This window comes from Oryctolagus cuniculus, chromosome 19 (assembly GCF_051225735.1).
Source record: "Oryctolagus cuniculus isolate XC-2025 breed Fujian yellow rabbit chromosome 19, ASM5122573v1, whole genome shotgun sequence".
Taxonomy (NCBI): Eukaryota; Metazoa; Chordata; class Mammalia; order Lagomorpha; family Leporidae; genus Oryctolagus; species Oryctolagus cuniculus.
The window spans coordinates 46,111,643-46,123,547 of NC_142885.1; the positions used below are offsets into that span (position 1 = coordinate 46,111,643).

The 11,905-nt window shown below is 46.3% G+C and overlaps 1 long non-coding RNA gene across 1 annotated transcript in view; it reads right to left on the bottom strand.

The window, feature by feature from the left end:
* Positions 1-11,286, bottom strand: part of LOC149120545 (uncharacterized) — a 46,982-nt gene extending 35,696 nt beyond the window's left edge. Inside the window, exon 1 of the long non-coding RNA XR_016225924.1 lies at positions 10,968-11,286. This is a non-coding gene — a long non-coding RNA (uncharacterized LOC149120545). The remainder of the gene's footprint in view (positions 1-10,967) is intronic.
* Positions 11,287-11,905: the final 619 nt, after the last annotated feature.

Consider the following 11,905-nt stretch of genomic DNA (forward strand, 5'->3'; position numbering starts at 1 on the left):
GCATGCATCAGTTCTGACTGTCCAATCAGAAAACAAAGACCAAGCCTACGCAGGCCTGCACAGCAGGTATGGCTCCAGGCTTCTCCTGAGCTCTTACTGTCAGTCCCAAGTAGGAAGTGAGGCCAGGCTCCAGTGCAGTGGGGCCACAGGTTGATTGTTTGTTTCACTTTTGTCATGGAAATTATTCCACCATTCCATTTAAAATTTGACAGAGTTTTTCTCTTTCGGTACCGTATATACTCAGCTGCTTTTTCTTCTCAGAGTGTTAAATAAAGTGAAATTGCTTTCATATGACTCATGCATTGGGAGTGGTGGTTGTTTTTCAACCTCTGGATTACAGAAAGAAAACAAGTATGGGATGCTGGCATTGCAGGTGGTGGCTTAACCCCCTGCACCACAACACTAGCCCCTACCCACAGAATTTTAGAAGCCCAATGATTCAGAAACAGATTGTCTCATATGTGGAAGGAAGGCAAATGGATAGTTCCGGTAAGTCAGAATTATTTTCACTGCAGTAAACAAGAAAACACATGATATTTCAACTAGATGATGAGGTGTCAGATATCACACAAAGGATTCATTTAGCATCATCGTTACCACTGCTGTATCTTTTCCTCTAACAATTGGTTTAGACGCTTGCTTTAAGTTTGTGGCCAGCCTTGGAAAGCTGGAAATCTTGATGCCAAACACATGTGAGATGAAATTTAATACAGAGGCATACCAGCTAGAACCACAGCCTAGACCTAATTCTAGTGTTTACCTCTTGGCGATAATTGGAAATCATGAACTATATATAAGTGAGAAAACACCATCTCCACCTCCAGATTCCACATTAAGCACCATGTGCACTGACCAATAATGCTTTACTCCCTCCTCTTTACTAAAAGAATAATAAAAATAAGTCTATGATTGCTGCACTATGTTTTTAAGATACCTCTGCTTAAAGATCCACCATTAAATACAAAATTTCAAGGTTGCAGAATAACTCTAAGAGGTTTCTAACTCAGAGAAAGTTCCAGGAGGCAAGGTCAGGCCTATCCTTGTCTCTAGAAAAGTGGGCAAACCCTCAGGGCCCCAACTATTCCCCCAACCCCCGAGGGGACTCAAAAACATGTGAGGGAGCAATATTGAAAAGTCACAAGTTGAGAGACATTGGACTAACGGAACCCTGCCAACCATCTAAATTAAAAGAGAACCATCATGCAGACATTGTGCAGATACCACACCACCTGTGGGTAAGACTTCCCAAGTGTGCACAGCACCAGCCCTGGAAATGCCAGTCACAGAGTGTAATGGTGCCCACGGGAGCTGTGCAGTGTGACCACTTTGCCAGTAATAACATCTCTACCCAACAGCTCTCAAGTAGCTCATGAGTATAACAGCTACATCGTGTAAAAACTAGCAGAAGTGATTTTTACAGTTTCAAGAATATCTACAGCTCACCTCACACAAGTCAGTATGTGTCATTTCTGGGGAACACTTTATCAGCAAACTTCAACAAAAATTTCAGTCAAGGTTTTAGGTCAGTGAGTACTGTGGGTCTGCAAGATTCTTTTTCTTTCTACTTGAGGCTTTCTTTGAATGGTTAAAGGTTCTTGTTTTAAAACATTTCATATATTTTACAGAAAGACTTACAGAAAGAGAGGGAGAGATAGAGAAAGAGAAACGGCTTCCATACACTAGTTCACTCCCCAAATGGCCACAATGCCCAGGGCTGTGCCAGACTGAAGCCAAGAGCCAGGGGCCTCTTCTGGCTTTCCCTCGTGGATGCAGGAGCCCAAGCACTTGGGCTACCTTGTGCTGCCCTCCCAAGTGCATTAGCAGAGAGCTGGATTGGAAGTTTAGCTGGGACTTTGAATCAGTGTCCATATGGGATGCTGGCATCACGGGCGGTGGCTTTACCACCTAAGCCACAATGCTGGCAACAAATGCTCTTATTTTTTACTTTAAGATTTACAAAACTACCCAGAAATCTAGAAATCTTATAACACAGCTAATAACTCTGAAAGGAAGAGAGTTAATAATGGGTGCAGTAGGGCATCTGGTACAATGGTTAAGCAGAAACTACCTGACCTGCTGAGTGGACAGTGCTGCCTGTGACTGTCCTCCAAACTTACTTTATTTTCAGCTGTGAGCACCAGAGCTTTGAAAGCACATTTAATAATGTACAACACAAGGAGGCAGAACAAAGGGCAGTCAGGCACAAGAGTGCACTGCTCTAGTCTTATCTACACTGAAGGTGCGGAGGTCTGTTCAACACCTGTGTAAATTTCAACAAAGTCAGCCTTGTGGTAGGGAGAGAGCTGGCATGCAACGCCACTTCATTCTACAGAATGCTGACAGAGACTTGCTGTCCAGTGGTTCAGATGCTGCGTTCTAGTGGTTCAAGTGCTACTGTACATGAACAGCATCACTCTTTCAAAGACACACACATGAGGTTCACAGTTTCATTTGCCTTAACGTAGCATTTGACAAAGAAAGTAGGTAGCTCAATTATCTCCCTCTAGCAAATCAAAAGTCAGTGCAGCTCCCGGGATTCTTCTGGAACCTGCCTAACTAGCTCTTTTCTCAGGCTTTCTGTACTTGCTATTGCCAGACCCAGCTGGATGGGGCCTTCTACAGGTTATCATGGGGCTCAGGCTTTACTGCACATGGGTCTCTATTCAAGAGTCCCATCAGCAAAGAACCTTCCAAGACCATCCGAATGGCATCCTTTCCTGCACCTGGTCTCCCCACACACACCTCCTCCCTTGTCCTTTTCTCTGCTTTATTTTTCATCTGAAGTCTTCACCATACTTGACATTATATCCTACTGGATGTGTTCAAGGCTGACCCACTCTAGAATGCAAGCTCATAAAGGCAGACCATGGTCTTGTTTATCAAGCTATTCTCAGGGTCCATGGCCAGTAACAGCCTTCAATAAACATTATCTGAATTAATAAACAGGAATGGAAGCCAAACACTTCTGTTTCCAGCTTAACAGATGCTCACCTCCCTGTTAGCTTTAACAGACTCCTCTACACTGCCTGCTCTTGGTGTGCCAACAGGCAGTGATGGAAGGGCAGCTCTCCCCTTCCAGATGTCTTGTGCTAAAGCAGAGATGTGTCACTGAAAGGAATGTGAATTATAAAACCTGGTGTTGATGAAAGCACAGGAGATTTACCTCACTGTTTGTGGAAGTGTAGATGGATGCAACCCTGGAGGATAATTTAGAAGGACCTAGCAACATTTTCAACAGGACTGTACTTGACCTAGTGATTCTCAAATAACACAGGTCATCAAAAGAGCAGTTCCAGGGATGCTCAGGGTATGGATATTCCAGGTTTCTCACTGCAGTATTGTTTTCATGGTGAAAAATCAGAATTCTCACACAAAACAGCAACCACTTATGTTGGAATACAATGTAATCTTATACAGCCACTGAAGAGAATTAGATCTATATGTTTATAATGATACAAAAATTACTATACTGGCAAGTATAAAAGAGAAGATGGAAAACCATCCTATTAAGAGCACAGTTCTGCACAAAGTCATTTCTATGTGCATGTGAGCACTGTACACATACAAATACCCCTCCACACACAAACACAAACACAAACACAAACACAAACACAAACACACACTTTTATTAATGCAGGGAAATCACCTGTAAAGGGGCACACAAAACTGTCAGCAGTGCCTTGGACATCTCCAAATAAAACTGAGGGTAACTTCCATTTTCTTTTTTTCAACTTCCACTTTCTAAATCACAAATTTTGTAATGTGCACACTTTAGGGACAAGTAAATCACATTCAGAATAACAAAAAATATGCTAAACTTCATTTAAACTCTAGAGCCAAACATTTTCAATATTTATAAAACTAAAATTCTGGGCTCTGGTATCAAGTTCCAGATGAACAAATGCAGCCACTATTTCAGGCTTTATTTACTCCTGACCCAATGAGGCTGGGAACACTTGTCCTATCCTCTGCTCAGGGATAAAGCCATAGGAAGAATTAAAAGCGAAAACAAAACAAAGAACTTAGGGGCGAGCGCTGTGGTGTAGTGGTGACTCCTGTGGTACCAGCATACCATATGGGCAGCAGTTTGATTCCTGGTACTCCGATTCCAATCCAGCGCCCTGCTAATGTGCTTGGGAGAGCAGCAGAGGATGGCCCAACTCTTGGGCTCCTGCAACCCCTAATGGGAAACCTGGCTCCTGGCTCTTGGCTTCAGTGCACCCAGCTCCAGTCATGGCAGCCATTTGAGGAGTGAACCAGAGGATGGAAGATACCCCTCTCCCTCACACCCTCCCTCAATTCTTGCCTCCCTCTCTCTCTCTCTGTCTCTCTCTCTCTCTCTCCCCATCTCTCTGTAATTATGCCTTTCAAAAAAATCTTTTAGGGGCTGGAGCTGTGGTGCAGTGGGTTAATGCCCTGGCCTGAAGTGCTGGCATCCTATATAGGCACTGGATCAAGACCCAGCTGCTCCACTTGATCCAGCTCTGTGCTATGGCCTGGGAAACCAGTAGAAGATGATCCAAGTCCTTGGGCCTCTGCACCCACGTGGGAGACCCGGAGGAAGCTCCTGGCTCCTGGCTTCAGATTGGCGCAGCTCCAGCCATTGCAGCCAATTAGGGAGTGAACCAGCAGATGGAAGAACTCTCTCTCTCTCTCTCTCTCTCTCTCTCTGCCTCTCCTCTGTGTAACTCTGACTTTCAAATAAATAAATAAATATTTAAAAATATTTTTACAAACCCTTGAATTTTGACATTAATTTATTGTTAATAATAATCATACATCTTTATGGGCTACAGTGTGACATTTCCAAATGCATATACAATGTCTACTGATCAAATCAGGGTCACCAACATTCCTTTGCCTGATATCGCTTTTTGGATACTGGAGTCCTGAAACTGCCCTACTCTGCTTGTTCATGTAACCCATAATGGGTTACTGTGAAATACAGTCAGCCAGCCATGCCTGAACACCAGGGAGGGGGTTTTTGATCAAACTCTAATTTGATGTGTGTTATGCAACTCCCTCTATCCCCACCACCCATCTTCGAGTAAACATCGTTTGTGTTCAAACTGAGGTTTTTAGCTTCCACTTCTGAGGGATAATGGGAAGTATTTATCTGGCCTGTTCCACTTAACATCCTATCCTTTTGAAATATGCTGAAATCGTTATTAAATATCAAGTGGCTTATTTTCACTTAACATGATGTCCTTTGAGAAACATTTTTACAACACTGTTAAGTCTAAAGAGGTCATCACGTATATGCATTACATTTAACTTACACCCACGAATACTCTCTAAGAATTACTTTGGCTTTCACAGAAGATGAAACTAGGGCATGGAGAAATTAAGTTTTGTCCTCAGAATGCAGAATTAGAATCAAATGCTCTGACTTGAAAAGTAGCTCTGTGGGCCAACACTGGTAAAGTAGGTAAAGCTTCTGCCTGCAGCACCAGCATCCCTTGTGGGTGCAGGTTCGTGTCCCGGATGCTATTCTTCCAATCCAGCTTTCTGCTTATGGCCTGGGAAAGCAGCAGTAGATAGCCTAAATTCTTGGGCCTCTGAAACCATGTAGGGGACCTCAAAGAAGCTCCTGGCTCCAGTTTTTGAATTGGTTCAGCTCTGGCCACTGTAACCATTTGGGGAGTGAACCAGTGGATGGAAGACCTCTGTCTGTAACTCTACCTCACAAATAAATACATCCATTTGTAAAAATTTGCCCTATCTCCCACTGCTTTTCAGAGAGAAGGTGGATAAAAAGGTGCGCTGGACTCTAAACCCGTTTGACAAAAAGGACTAAGATTCTGATCAGGAGCAGTAGTAAGCAGGCTTTGAACCACAAGATAGAATAAAAACTATGTTTCTTATCACACCAAGGGTTGGTCCATTACCACTCAAAAGCAAAGCAGTTCATCCTTGTAATTATGCTCACACAACATGCTTGTGTATACCCTAGCACATACTCAAGATTTACTTTTAAAGATGAGAAAATTCCAGCTTTGATAAAATGAATATGCCAGCACTTGAAGGGTGTGGGGAGCAATCCGGACTGGACTGAGTTGCTGGAATTGGGACTTATTCTATGCATCTGCTCTCCCACAATATGGCGCTGGGAGAGAAGAAAGAGGCTTCTACACAGCTGCCTCCAGTTCAGCCAATAAACTGTAGGACTTGCTCCTGATTGGAGGAGAGCAGCGTGCTCGGCATGTGGGCAGCCGAGTTGGGATTGGCGGAGGAGGACTATAAAGGAGGAGAGAGACATCATGCACCAGGAACATCTAAGAGGAACATCTAAGAGGAGCACCTGTGCAGCCCCCGAGAGAGCCGGCCGGCGGTGTGCTGCTCCCCTGCGGAAGTGGGAAAGTGGCCAGGGGGAACTGCCCTTCCACGGAGGTGGAAGGGTCAGTAGCCAACCCGGGAAGAACCAGCAGCAAACCCGGGGAGGGCCAAGCAGATGAAAGAACAGCGCAGGGTCCTGTGTCGTTCCTCCACGAAGACGGGGAGCGACAGAAGGGAAAATAAAACCTTTAGAAAAAAAGCAATGAAACCACCAGATTGTGAAATTAATACCTTATCCGCCAGCAAGTTTCTGAAAGCTGTTTTTCTGTCATATACAAACAAGGTGTCCAAACTCAGGACTGAAAAACACTTTCTACCAGTGCCACACAGCCACAATCCTAAATTATTGTTCTTGCCAAGGCTTCAAATAGAGGCTACATTTCTAATTATTCTGGGTAAGCTCCAAATCCCCTCAGGTTCGAGCAAGCAGCAAATTGTATTCTAATGCTGCAAAGTTCTATCAAGTTCCTAGTACCACGGGTTCAAAAAGTTCTAATAAACTTAAGATGGTGAATTTACTGACAACAAAAGATTGCCAAAAAGACTTTTCACATCCATTTCCTCAGGTTTTTACACAAAAGGCATTTTAACGTTGCTATCACAATATAAAGGATAAGTAAAGAATGACCAATCACACCGCCACTGTTAAAGTCAGAGATGCTCTGCTCATCTGCATTCCTTGTATGTTGAGTCCTATTAGTGAGTCTCAAACACCATTCTGCAGAACTTCATAGAGTTTTTAATTTCACAAGGCTGTAGTGATTGTATCTGGTGCCCAATACAGACAACCTAGTGCTATACTGCTCAAAAAATCCCAGCAAACCTTGTGGTCAGTTCAATTCTAGAAGTCTTTTCTGCATTCTCATTTATTGCTACTTATATTTCTCTGCTTTTTTATGACTTTTGCACATGGAGCATTCTCTGTAATAACTTCAGGTCAGACTTCAGCCCCTGGATTCTCAAGCGTGCAATAATGTACAGTCTGCAGGGCACTGTAAGAAGTCAGCAAGAAGTCCCCTGGTGTTAACAGCTTGAGCAATATTGTTTTCTCCTTTAGACCACACCATTAAATTGCTTTCATTATCTATAAAGGAATTCTTTATGTCACAGCAAGTAAGATCCAACACTAATTCAAATAAGCTAATTTCAACCTAACAAAATAACTTATTTCTAATAACTAAAGGAACAAGACAATCACAAAGATTTGTAGGTCGGCACCACGGCTCAATAGGCTAATTCTTCACCTGCGGCGCCAGCACACCGGGTTCTAGTTCCGGCTGGGGCTCCCTGACCAGGACTAGAATCCAGGGTGCCGGGTGCTGCAGGCGGAGGATTAGCCTATTGAGCCATGGCACCAGCAGCAGTAAGTTTTTATAAGACCATCTCCCCACCTTTTGAGGCTCTGCTCCATACTAGTGAAAAGACACAGTTTTACCATCTAAGCTACACACAGATTCAGCGAGAGCAACATGGGTTGCTGTGCCACCCTGGCATCCCAGCAAGATCCCATAGTCCCCGCAGGAAGCACTCAGCTCCACCCTGAGGTAGCACTCATAAATCCACCATGTGTGTCTGCGATCACAGTTGGATATCCAAGTGGTCACACAGATCCGAGGAACTCTGTTACATGTTTTCTGGCATCTGAACACTCAGAGTCAACTCAGTACAACATTTCTAGCGGCCAGAGCCTCTACACCTAGGACCAAGCAGCTCAGAACATGTCCTGGGGGTGGGGGCAGTGAACTTCCCAAGGCAGGAAATGTTCAAGTTGCACAGAGTCTTGACCTCTGATCCAGGATCCATTTGTGGGGCCTGGAGGTCACCTTAGTTATAAGGGGGCTGTTCTGGATGCAACATTTCTATCATCGGCCTTGTGTGGACCTTGATTGCAGGCTCAGGGCAGCAACAGAGCAGGAATATCCTTCTCCCCTGAGTCATTTGCCAGTATAGTTCTGAAAGTGTGGTACCAAAGAAACATCAAGCAGAGTCGTGGGGACTCAGTACAGCTCACAGAAATTGCAGGGGGCCTCTGTCACACAGCAGCATTCCAGTTCCTCTCAGTGCTCAAGGTCGGGGAAGAGCAGCCAGGGACTTTACCCAGTGCTCCATTCTGGGTTTCACGGGCCTAAGACCTTGGACCATCTCCATCTGCTTTCCAAGGCATGGTAGCAGCCAGCTGGATCAAACGGGGAATGGCTTCTGGGAGGGCCTGGCACGTTGGGGTAGCAGGTAAAGCCACCGCCAACAGTGTCGGCTTCTCATATGGCTGCGGGCTGGAGTTCTGGTTGCTCCACTCTGATGCAGATCTCTGCTGTGATCTGGGAAAGCAGTACAAGATGGCCCAAGTCCTTGGGCCCCTGCGCCCATGCAGGAGATCCCAGGGAGGCTCCTGGATCCCGGCTTTGGATTCACTCTGCTCCGGCCATTGCAACCAACTAGGGAGTGGACCAGCAGATGGAAAACCTGTCTGTCTCACTGTCTGTCTGTCTGTCTCTTTCTCTCTCTCTGCATCTCATCCTCTCTGTGTGTAACTATGAATTTCAAATAACTAAGTAAGATATTTGAGAAGAAGTAAAAAATTTTAAAAAGGAAGACAGAGCTATAAACAAAATACTACATCAAGGCCATCTACTAGAGCATATGTCAAATTTGAGACTATATGCATTAAATACCCTATTAACACAGAATTTGAAAAGGTATTTAACTCCGTCTTAGAAAACATTCAGGTAACCATTCATTGTCTTCTTCCTTAAAACATTCTGTGTGGTTTACCTGTGACTTACGCACCAGGAAATATTTGTAATTTATTTATTCAACACTTATGTACCCAGTCACACAGGACTTGAACACCTGTGATCTACACAGTTCTCCACTGAACACAGGTCTACTTCCCAATACCCACCTTCCACAGTCTAGCCCTGCATTTAATCTATGGATCATGTTTGAAACAGGACAAATCATGTCTAACACGAAGCAAGAGAGAATACAGAAAGATAGCATCTGAGGTCACTGCTGACTTTTTCCATGAGCATGTTATCATGTTGGTACTTTTTCATTCATTTCTCAATGTCAGATGAAAATTGGGAGGGAGGAAGTCCAGCTATCCCTATTTGCAGATGACATGATTCTATACACATGAGATCCAAAAGATTCCACTATTGAAACTCAGACTAGAGGTTGGTAAAATGGCAGGATAGAAAATCAAAAGCCTTTTTATACACAGACAAGGTCATGGCTGAGAAAGAACTTCTGAGACCAATCCTGTACACATAATTACAGAATAAATAAAATGGCTACGAATAAAATTAACCAAGGATGTTCAATATCTGAGAATCACAGAGGATTAAAGAAAGGGATAGAAGAGGACAACAACAACAAACCAAATAGAGAAGCTTCTAAACTGTAAAAGAAACACTCAGCACTGTGAAGAGACAACTAACAGAAAGGGAGAAATTATCTGCAAAGCATGCTACAGATAAAGATCAACTGCTAGAAATTTTCAAGAAACTCAACATCAGAAAAACAAACCAGCGACCAAAGAAAAGGGCAAAGGACTTCCACAGGCATATTTCAATGAGGAAAATCTAAATGGACAAAAAACAGAGGCAAAAATGCTCAGGATCCACAGCCATCAGGGAAATGAAAATCAATAATAGAACAGCCTTAGGAACTGGGGGAAAAGGCACCATCATCCACAGTTGCTGGGAACGTAAACTGGAATAGACCTACGAAATAAGCCACCCATGTGCAAAGAGACTGTAGCAGCAGGGAAAGCGAAACAAACAAACCAAACAGACATGAAGAAAAGTCCAGGACCAGATGGCTCCACCAGTGACAACGCCCAGGGAAAAGATCATTAAAATCCGTGATTCGCAAACCCTTCCAAAAAGGAGATGAAGAGGAAAAGCCTTCCAGTTCATTCCATCAGACCAGCCTTATCCCAACATCCAACACAAGCATATCATGAAGAAAATGCCACACACATATCCGTCATGGATGTATCACATGCCTCAACAAAATATTACCAGACGCCATCCAGAAGCACAACCAAAGCTTAGCACACTGTGCGCAACTGACAGTTACTCCGGAAATGCAAGGGTGGCTACCCTACAAAATCAATCTATCCCAGAACAGAATGCACATGGGGAAAGCCCACAAACTATCCCGATAGACACAGAAAACCTAGTTCACAAAAACTTCCACGACGTTTGCGATACGAAAACACAAATCATCACATCAGGAACGGAACGTACACCTCGGCCTGACGAGGCTCTTTCATGAAAAAACCCACAGAGCGCGAACGTCACAAACAACGCGAGGAACCCGAAACTGGCCTCCTAGACCAGGAAACAGACACGCACTTTCGCTCTCCTTCCTCCCATCAACAGTCTCTGACGTCTAGAACAGGGCGGCTGGGCCCTCACAAAGCAAACAGACGGGAACGCGGGGCCGTTCCGGGAGGAGACCGAGCCACCTCTGCTCTCGCCCAGCTGCTCGCACCCTGGGGACCCTTCCAGACCGTCCGCACAGCACGACCGCGACCCCACCCGCGCCTTCGGGACCCAAGAGCAACAGGCACGCGGCCAGCCAAGACGCCCAGCGGGTAACCGCAACAGCCGCGCGTCACTCACCTCCAAGGGGGTCCGGTCAGCTGCCGGGTCAGTTGTTGTCCGCGAAGGCCGTTGCTTCCAGAAGGGGCCAAAGAAGAGCAACGCGCCTGGGAAACGGCACGGAAGCCTCGGACGCGCAGCCTCTCCTGATCCGGCCTGACCCTGGGGACGCTGGCTCTCCCTCAGGCTCGGCCAGCAGCGTCGAGGACGGCTCCTCTCCTCACGGCTTGTGCAGGCTCTGGAGCCGGAGAGGACCCGCGGCGCTGACTCCCAGCGGAGCCCCACGGGGCAGGCGGCGCCAGGCTGCGTGCAGGTGCACTTCCGGGTCACCGTGCCAGGCGCAGGCGCACTCCCCACGGGCCGTCACCATGGCAACCCAGGACGCGCCTGCACACTGCTGCATCCAGCGTCCCAAGCCCCAAGGCCGCTTCCAGTCCCGCCTCTCCAGGCTGTGACCAGGGACGCAGACGCTGATGGCCCAGGTTCTCTGGACCCCAGCTCCCTGCCTCGTGGGAGTCCTCAATGGAGCTCCTGCCTTCTGCCTCCTCGCTTCTGCCTGGCCCTGCGCTGCCCGTTCGTTGCTGCCACGTGGGGAGAGAAGCAGTTCACGGGGCATCGCCAGCTCGCTCGCGCTCTCTCTCTCTCTCTCTCTCTCTCTCCCTCTGAGTGATCATCCATCTGGGGGTTCACCCCTGAGGTGGCTACAAAGGCCGGGACTGGGACAGAAGCCAGGGACTTTAGCCGGCGCTCCATTCTGGGTTCAGGGGCCTAAGTCCTTGGGCCGTCTCCCTCTGCTTTCCCAGGCGTGTTAGCAGATAGCTGGATCCCATGGTGAACAGCTTCCGGGAGGGTCAGCACTGTGAGGTAGCGGGTAAAGCCACCACCCGCAGTGCCGACTTCCCATATGGGCGCCGGTTCGAGTATGGCTGCTCCACTTCCGATGCAGCTCTCTGCTGTGG